Source organism: Lampris incognitus, chromosome 15 (assembly GCF_029633865.1).
Source record: "Lampris incognitus isolate fLamInc1 chromosome 15, fLamInc1.hap2, whole genome shotgun sequence".
Taxonomy (NCBI): Eukaryota; Metazoa; Chordata; class Actinopteri; order Lampriformes; family Lampridae; genus Lampris; species Lampris incognitus.
The window spans coordinates 10461650-10471620 of NC_079225.1; the positions used below are offsets into that span (position 1 = coordinate 10461650).

The 9971-nt window shown below is 42.4% G+C and overlaps 1 long non-coding RNA gene across 1 annotated transcript; it reads left to right on the top strand.

Annotated features, from left to right (window-relative positions):
- The first annotated feature begins 1595 nt into the window (after window positions 1–1595).
- On the top strand, window positions 1596–8511 carry LOC130125537 (uncharacterized). The gene is made up of 3 exons (XR_008811444.1): window positions 1596–1647; window positions 1743–1771; window positions 7705–8511. It is a non-coding gene; the product is annotated as an uncharacterized LOC130125537 (long non-coding RNA).
- Window positions 8512–9971: the final 1460 nt, after the last annotated feature.

Sequence of the window (9971 nt, forward strand, 5' to 3'; positions counted from 1 at the left end):
TGACACGATCCAGCAAAATCTGCATATTAGTGTTTGATGCGAGTGCCGTGTCATCCGCATAGCGAAGATTTGTGATAACCTGTCCACCTACAATGATCCCAAGCTCTTCCATTTCAGCCACTCTCATTATCTGCTCTGTGTAGACACTGAATAGATTAGGCGATAGAATGCAGCCTTGTCTTACACCCTTTTGGACTGGAAAGAATTCACAATGTTGATTGAATAGCAAAGTTGAAAAAGTGAAAATATTCCCTGAAAAACAAAACGGAAAACACATATTGCTCATCTAACAAACGTAACAAGGCCTGCCTATGAAACGTGAAATGTAAAAAAAGAAATTATTATAATTAAAATAACAATTGAAACAGTCCCAAACAATGACCAGAACTTAAAAACTACTAGCACGGCCTATGGTTTTTAAACTTTATATTCTGTCAAGATAAATACCCAACTGAGATGCATTGTATATGTTAGTATGTCTGTTATGAAACGACTGGCACCAAAATTAACATTTTATCAACTTTAACACTATTTTCAGTCAATTTAAAATCGTTGCTGTCTGACGCCTGTGAATACAGCAACGTTTCGGTGGTAGTCATGGTGTGTCTGAAACGGCGGCTGTACCCAGACATGTTGGCAATAATCAGAAATCAAGTTTAGACTATTTGTCTGCACTGGAGAACGCTAGTGTGTTTTCTAGGACAGAGTAATTAGCTTCGTGAAGGAAATAACGCGACCAACACACGTCATAAAAACTACATGACGTGCACAATGACGTGCGGTCATTTTGACCGCTCATAGCCGTTTTAGGTAGATCTTATCATACATTTTTTGTGCGATTGATCTAAAACTTATTTTGATGCAAATATATGCAGTTTTAGGAGCATTCAGGGAGCTGTAGGTCTGTATTTTTTTCACAAAGTGATTAAACTTTGAAAATCCAAAATGGTCAATTTGATCGCCTTGGATGTTATAGTTGGGGCACAACTGATTGTGGGAGGGCCATTCGACCCTCACAAGCCTGATAAAGTGCTGGTTCTTCATGATTATTTGATGGTCATTAAGGACTGGATGGCAAACCGCTTTTTACAGCTTAATACTGACAAGACAGGAGTCCTTTTTTATCACACCAGATAGTGTGATTTTGAAGGTGAGGCTTGGTTTAAATTCTCCTTCCTCTTCTGTCTGCTCCAAAACCAAGGGAGAGTGAACTTTATACCACATAGCCATGGCAACACATGCCAGTATGAACTGCACCTTCTAGTTTCATATTCAGTTTGAAGTTTTAGTGATAGCAAACACACAATAAAACCAGCATGTCAGACAAACAGCAGCAGAAAAGACCAGACAATAGAGTCCAATGACAATTTGCTCATGAGTGCAACATTTGTTTTATAGCTCATTACAAAGTTACACAACCAACACATCTTTACTGGGTTTTAATGGGGTTTAGCTCCACAGCCCACAAGAAGAAGCTCCAGAAATATTTTACCTGATTTAGTTTTGCCGTCATGTGATATGTTTTTGTTTTTGCTCTTTTTTCCTCCACAGATTCTTCTGTCCAGACTGCCAACTTAGTAACTGTGGGTTTGGTCTTTTTCTACTTAGTTGTAACTGCATTCATCGTGTACAGGTGGAGAGCTAAAGGTAATAATATTTACAGATGCACATTTGATAGTCATGAGAAAGACATGGTGATTTCAGAATCTAAACTCCTCTCACTTGTTTTATTTTTTTTCCAGGGAATCAAACAGCATGTGGTGAAGATAATGTGAGTTTTAAAATGAGAAATTCAACACATCCAAGGCTGTGAAATGCTTTTAAAAATGGTATATTGTGGAGTCCGCGGTGGTGTAGCGGTCTAAGCATCGGCTTTGTGTCGATGCAGTTGCCCACTGGGGAACTCAGATCCGACTATGGCCGGACTCGATGAAGCAGCAACAATTGGCAGCGCTGTCTTCGGGAGGGGGCCGGGGTCGGCTTGTGTTCGTCACATGAATGCGTCTCTGTGTGTGTTGGGAAAAATCAGTGGTTCGGCCTGGATTCGCCTTGTCCCGGAAGTGGCGAGGCGTCTCCTTCCAGACTGCCGGCCGGAGAGATGCAGTTGGCGAACACATGCAGTACGAGGGTGGGTGTTTGAATTAAAATAGGGAGCGATTGGCCACTAAATTGGGAGAAATCAGAAATAAGTTTAGATAAAAATGGTATATCATGTTTTTGTTTGTGCTGTAACTCAGTGAGTTGAAAGGTTAGCATGATATTTCCTGTTAAGACCAACTGATCTGATAATGTTTGTTCCTATAATACTGCAAGACGCTTCAGAAGAGGTCAGAGAGCATATGCTGTTTTATAACTTTACTACAACTCTGTGTGTGTGTCCTCCCCCTCATTCCACTGTCCTCCCTCTCATTCACGCATTGCAAACGCTGGCTGACTGCAACCACACACACAACCCCCCAAAACCTCCCTATATACACACTAAACCAGTAACCCCACAATACACACTATGTACAAGACTCACAAGGAAAACTAAAGATAGAAACCACTCACAACCACTCTCACACGTCTGCTCAGCATGCTCACTCGCTCCTCCGCTGAAAGAGAGAGAGAGAGAGAGAGAGAGAGAGAGAGATATTGACTAACTGTATCTGGACAGGGTGTCACCTTGTTCAGTGATGGTAAGCCCTGAGAGAAGCAGCCCGGTCCTGCAGCCAATCAGGACGACGTGAGGTCATTTACACTTTCTACAGAATAGAATACAATAGAACACAATAGAATAGAACAAGGTCGGGATGTATGAAATAATGTAGCGTGGTTTGTTGTAATACAGTAATTTGACAATGGGTGTCGCTAATGCGCTGTACTGTCCTCTAGTGTCTGCTTGTCGTTCCGGTTTGACTTTCTGAATAAACACGTAAAAAAGCAATGGGTTATGGGCCCAGAGCGTCGCTAAAAGGCTGTTTTACATGGAGTTTTGTGTGAGATAAACGGTGTTGTGGAATTCACAATGGAAGAAAAGCTGTTTATTGACAAGCTGAGCGGACCAGAGAACTGGGCAATGTGGAAACTTCAGATGGAACACTTGCTGAAAGTGAAAGGACTATGGGGCATGCTAATGGAGATGGATATCCTAGCTGCAGATGCTAATGCACACGCACAAGCTCAATTCACGAAACGGAGAGGGAAGGCATTCTCTGTGTTAGTGCTGAATGTAGGTACACCCCAGTTGTACCTGTTAACAAGCTGCCAGACTCCAAAAGAGGCGTGAAACACGCTGAATGGACATTTTGAGAGAGATACTTCGGCAAATAAACTGTTCCTGAAGAAAACACATTTCAGATGTGAAATGAAGGAAGGAGAAAGTTTAAATGAACATTTAAAACGAATGAAGGAACTGACTGATCAGCTAGCAGCAATAGGTTGTGTGATTGAAGAGGAAGACCAAATTATACCACTCTTGGGTAGTTTGCCACCAAGCTATGCTACAACTATCACTGCTCTAGAAACAAAGATTGACAATTTGACACTGCAGTTTGTTCAGCAAGCATTAATAAATGAAGAGCAAAAGCCAGTGAATGCTAATGATAACTCCAGTGGTGCTACGTCAGGTGGTGCATCAGTCATGTCATCACAATTTCGTGGAGATATGCAGGCTAACTCCAAGGCAGTGGGAACTGAAAGACCAACTACGTGGCAATATTACAAATGTGGAAAAGAAGGACATATAAAGCGCGACTGTCCACGTTGGAAAAAGAAAAAGAAAACCCACAAGGCCAAAAGCATGACGTGTGAAGATGCAGAAGATTCATATGAAAGTGCCTTTGTCGCTAAAGAGGCAAACCCGACTGAGAGGCCACAACAGGTCGAATGGTTGATTGATTCAGGAGCATCAAAGCACATGATGTGATAAAGAAATTATTCAAGACTACCAGCAATTCTCAAAAGCACAGTCTGTGAAACTCGGTGACGGCAGGGTGGTTGACGCTCTAGGACTTGGCAATGTCAAAATGAGAATGACTTTCAAAGTAAGTGATGTAAAAAATGTCACAATGTATGACGTGCTTTATGTTCCAATTTTATCTGGGAGTCTATTCTCATTGGGAGCTGCTGCCAGAAAAGGAAATACGGTGCAGTTTAAAAAGTCTTGCTGCTACATACGTGGGGAAGATGGAACTCTTCAAGGAATGGGAACACAAAGATCTGAACGGGCTGTATCAGCTGGACGTCGAAGGAAGTTCGTCTGTCTGTCATGGTGCATCAAGTGCATCAGTAGCAGCCAGCCTGTGGCTCCAGCGCCTGGGTCACACCACCAAGCTGAAGGAACTAAAAGATCTGGTGAACGGAGTGGATTTCTCTGCAGAGAAAGAGGTTCCTTTCTGTGAAGGATGTGTGGAAGGCAAGCTGTCTAGAAAGCCATACAAGCCAGTTGGAGAAATCCGTTCCAAACACAAGTTTCAGCTGATCCATAGCGACGTCTGTGGTCCCATGCAGACTGAATCTATAGGTGGAGCAAAATATTTTGTGACTTTTATCGATGATTACGCTAGATGCTGCAAGGTATACTTCTGAAACAGAAGAGTGAAGTCCTTAGCAAATTCAAGGAATTTGAGAAAACATTCTCCAATGAGTGTGGGCAGAACGTCACGAGACAGAACAGACAATGGTGGTGAGTACACATCAAAGGAGTTTCAAGAATATCTGAAGGCTCAAGGTATCCACCATGAGATGACTGTACCTCACTCACCACAACAAAATGGTTTTGCAGAAAGAAAAAAATGGGACATTAATTCAAGCAGCTAGACGTATGCTGTCTCGTGCTAAGTTGCCAAAGATGTTCTGGGCAGAGGCTTTAGCAACCGCAGCTTACATACAGAACAGGCTGCCTACATCTGCCCTGAAACATGAGACACCCTACGAGAGATGGTGTGGCAAAAAGCCGGACATGAGTCACACGGGAGTGTTTGGCTGTGTTGCTTATGCACATATCCCAGACATAGAGAAAAGAAAACTGGACAAGAAGGCTGTGAAGCTTCGTTTCATGGGATATGCAAACAATGCCAAAGGCTATCGCCTGTTTGATGAAGAGAAAAGGAGGATTCTAATTCGTCGTGATGTCATCTTTAATAAAACAGACTTCGACTGGAAACAGGAAGTGGAAGTGACCTGCTCAGAGAACGAGGTAACCATGAACACAGATAAGAGTGGAACACCAGATGACGAGGTCACTGTCGATGAAGCTGTTAGAGAAGGGCTCCAAGGAGATATGGATATGAGGAGTTTGCTGATATAGTGACTGTTGATAATCATGCCAATGTGTGTTGTGTCATAGAGCCAAGCGCACTGAAAGAAGCAATGTTGAGTACTAATGCAAAGGAATGGCAGGAGGCGGCTGACTTGGAATATGAGTCGCTTCTGGAAAATGAGACGTGGGACTTAGTTGATTTACCAAGGGATAGAAAGGCCATAGGATCAAGATGGGGGTTCAAAGTCAAGCATCATAGTGATGGACGAGTGGAGAGATACAAGTGCAGACTCGTCGCCAAGGGCAACTCACAGTTGTATGGTGCTGACTATGATGAAACTTTCACCCGTGATACGATTCAGCTCAATTCGTACATTCCTGTCCTTTGCCATCCAGAACAATCTACATGTGCACCAGATGGACGTAGTAACTGCATTCCTTAATGGACATCTGGAAGAAGAAATCTACATGGAACAACCAGAGGGATACATCAAACCAGGGCAGGAACACCTGGTGTGTAAACTGAAGAAATCAATCTATGGACCGAAGCAGTCTTCTCGCTGCTGGAGCAAGGCTTTCACGGAGTTCATAATGGAAATTGGATTTAAACAGAGCACATCAGACCCCTTTGTGTTTGTGAGATCAAGACAAGAGCTTGAGATACTCGCTGTTTATGTGGATGATCTGATTCTGATTACGGAGTCGATTGCAAGCATGAACGAGTTGAAAATGGCTCTCAAGAAGTGCTACAAGATGAAGGACATGGGTGAGCTGTCCTATATCCTGGGCATCTCTGTTGTCCAAGACAAAGAAAAGAACTGTGTCTTACTTCATCAGAAGCATTACATTGAAGCCATTCTTCAGAAATATGGGATGGATAATGCAAATCCTGTTGCAACTCCTGCTGATGCCAATGTCAAATTGAAAAAAAGTGGTGGTGTCAGTAAGCCTGTGAACCAAAGGACCTATCAGTCCATGGTAGGAAGTCTGCTGTATGCTGCGATGGCCACACGACCAGACATAGCTCAAGCAGTGAGTGCTGTATCAAAGTTCAACGCAAATTCAGATGCTGTGCATCTGACTGCTGTGAAGAGAATACTTCGATAATTGAAAGGTACAGTGAACCTTGCTCTCAAGTATGAGAGGTCAGAGTCTGGAACTTTGATCGGCTTCTCAGATGCTGACTGGGCCGGTGATCAGGATGACCGCCGTTCAGCAACCGGCAACATATTCTTACTGAGTGGAGGAGCAGTGAGCTGGCTCAGCAAGAAACAGGCAACAGTTGCACTTTCAACAGCAGAAGCCGAGTACGTCGCACTCAGTCAAGCTGCTCAAGAGGGTACCTGGCTGAGACGATTACTGAATGATCTCGGAATGGATGCTACGCCCACAGTGATCCTGGAGGACAACGAAGGAGCCATTGCAATCGCGAAGAATCCAATGGATCACTCAAGGACTAAACACAGAAATTCGCTACCACTACATCCGTGAATGTGTGCAGAATAGACAAATAGAACTGCAATATTGCCCAACAAATGACATGAAGGCAGATATCTTGACCAAGCCACTGACTAAACAGAAGTTTGAATATCTTAGGAGAGAGATTGGGCTTTTCCCTATGTAATTCGGTTTACTGTAATAGGCACTGTTTTTCTGTTGAAAATAGTAAGAAAATGAATCTTGCAAGTTTTTTCAGTTTAAAGATTTATTATCTTGACATTATTTGTGAAGGAGAGCACGGCTCTTAGTAATATAATTTAGTGTGAAGTGCATTAATGCTATTGTAAACTTTAGTGGCAGTGTTGTAATACAGTAATTTGACAATGGTTGTCGCTAATGCGCTGTACTGTCCTCTAGTGTCTGCATGTAGTTCCGGTTTGACTTTTTGAATAAACACGTAAAAAAGCAATATGGTTGTTTTATTCTGACACAGGGGTAAACTCTATTTCACTAAATAAAAACCAAGGATTAGAACTACTATTAGAAGGAGAGGCTACTACTATTAGTTATGTATCTATTACTACTGCTTCTTTTATTACATTACTACTACTTCTATTATTCTTCCTACTCCAGCTACCTGCACTTCTATTACCGCGTCAGTCGCTTCTACGTAAGCTGTTGTCAGTGCTGCAACCAGTCGCTCTACTGACACCACTGCATCGTGACACCTGTCAAGGCAACCCGTTCTGTCTTCCACATTTCATTTAGGATAGAATAGAAGAAAATAGAGACATATAGAATAGAAGGAGGACAATGATTCAGTACAAATCTGTGTGCCGCTGACCAACGTTGAGCCGAACATGTGTCCTAAACTGTGTAGGCTGATCCCAGTGATGGTCTCACCTAGACCTCCGTCATCTGAGAAGAAGAAGCAGAGCAGGGCTGAAGGCTCTTTGTTGTGTCATTGTGTGTTGTGACGTAGTGTTGTGTCGCCTCGTGTGGTGTGCTGCTCTGTCCTACAGGGTCTTGATGGTGATGTTGATGATGAAGTGACGCATCACACTGTGGCCACTTCCTCCTTCCTCTGAACTTCCTCCTTCATATTAGACGCCATGCAGTCATGACATCTCTGCATTGGTAGCTTCATGCTCCTGACGATGCTTCTGTCCACACTCACATGTCAGTGGTTGGTCAACCTCTCCACATCTAGTCTGTGGTCTGTAATCCACATTTGTCACTGGCTGTATTCACAAAGGTGAATGTGTTGTCTACACATTCGTCGTGCTACAACCAGTTTTGCATCTCTCCTGGTTTTCTGTCTTGTGTCAAGCTACACTGGCTTGTGCGTGGTACATTGTTATGAAGACAACATGCATTAGTCCTGCCTATTCAGAAGCCATCAGGTCTTTGATAAGCTCAATATGACAGTGTGTAAACATGTGAAACCCTGCTACCTGATTGCATCAGTGCTCTGCCATTCTTCACACTGTAGGTGTTTGTTGTGTAAAACAAGAGATGTGGTGTGATGTTCTTCTCACAGAGTACTCATTTGCATAAGTATATGTGTAAATACTGCTTCAGATGCAGTATTTTTACTTTTACTGTCACATTTATTCAAAACTGACAGTATGACACCAAATGATGCCCGTGCTCAACAGACTGTATTCATATGCAATGGAAAACATAGTTAAGTCTATCATTTGTTACTTGTTGGTTTTACTTTATTGGGTAAATATAATTGTAATCCTACACAATTAAACACTTAATTTCAAAGCAGTTATTTTTGTTTTTACTTTTACAACGGGTTGTTTACGATAGATGAGGGAATAAAATTGACAGTTCAACATGTTTGTAGTTTTACACGTTATTTTGTGCTGTATATTTATTCTTTTAATGAGTATTTGTAGAATGTGTTGTTAAGGAAGTCTTTGGGAAAGTGCTTTATTCGTCCACAAGAGGGCGGAGTGACGCAAAAAGAGGCACAGCCATAAAAGTAGAGCAGAGCCACCAAATGTAAAACTGCAATGCACATAAAGGAAGCTTATTAGTTTAATTAATGACAATTTGGGGCATCAAACAGTCACTTCAGACATGCTGTTGAGTTCAGGGGTGAATGTGTTTCCTGTTAGTTTGTAGTTTATCAACAGTCATATTTTGTTGTTGTTGATTTTACATGTGTAATAGTGTTGAGCTTTTTATAATTAAATATCAAGTATTTGAAGTTGCCTCTAAGTGTGCAGGTGTGAAAATGCATCTGTTCCTATTAAATCAATGGTTTGAATCCTTGTGGACCAACTTTCCTGAGGCTTCACTTGGCGCTCACTTGATTGGCAAATTTATCAACCACAAAGTCTTGATGCATGTTCAAGACTCCAGGTAAGAAAGCCAAAGAAGGTTGAATCAGTTCATCTGGACACACCGTTTACTGACAGATACGTTTCATCACTGACGGCACGTGGCGCCGTGGTTAGTGCTGTCACCTCACAGCAAGAAGGTCCTGGGTTCGAAGCCCGGGGTAGTCCAGCCTTGGGGGTCGTCCCGGGTCGTCCTCTGTGTGGAGTTTGCATGTTCTCCTCGTGTCTGCGTGGGTTTCCTCCCACAGTCCAACGACAAGTAGGTCATACTAACCTGCCCCTAGGTGTGTGTGTGTGTGTGTGTGTGTGTGTGTGTGTGTGTGTGTGTGTGTGTGTGTGAAAGATCATCGTACCAGTGAAAATGAGAAGCAGATTGTACTCCATGTTAACAGCAATGACACCTCACCCACAACTTCCTTCTTCTTCTTTCCTGAAAGAAAGCAACATGAAGTTCATCAGCAGTGGTGTCTGGTGTGATAAAATACACCTGCTCACTGCTGAGAAGCAGAACTAACCACAGGAGATATATCTGTCTCTGTACCAACACCCAGTCCACATACAGACCGACAGAAGACAGCAGCAAGAGACAGACAGACAGAGAGACAGACAGAGCAGAATGGCTGAGTTGAGAATGAGTGGAACATCATTATTTCTGATAATACTGTTTCCTGCAGCAGGTAAGAACACATTTTAATGTATCTTAGATAACAGCTTATGGATAAATAACATTCAGCAACATCGTATTAATTTCTGCTCAACATGGAAACATTATTACATAATGTATTAATCACTCTTCATTCTGTGAGCATCGTTCATTATGATGATATTTAAAACATGCTGAATGGTTCATATAGTGAATTCCTGAAAGTCAAGATCTGAAGTGCATTATCTGCCAGTCTTCAAATATCTCTTCACACCAACTGTGTTGGTACCAG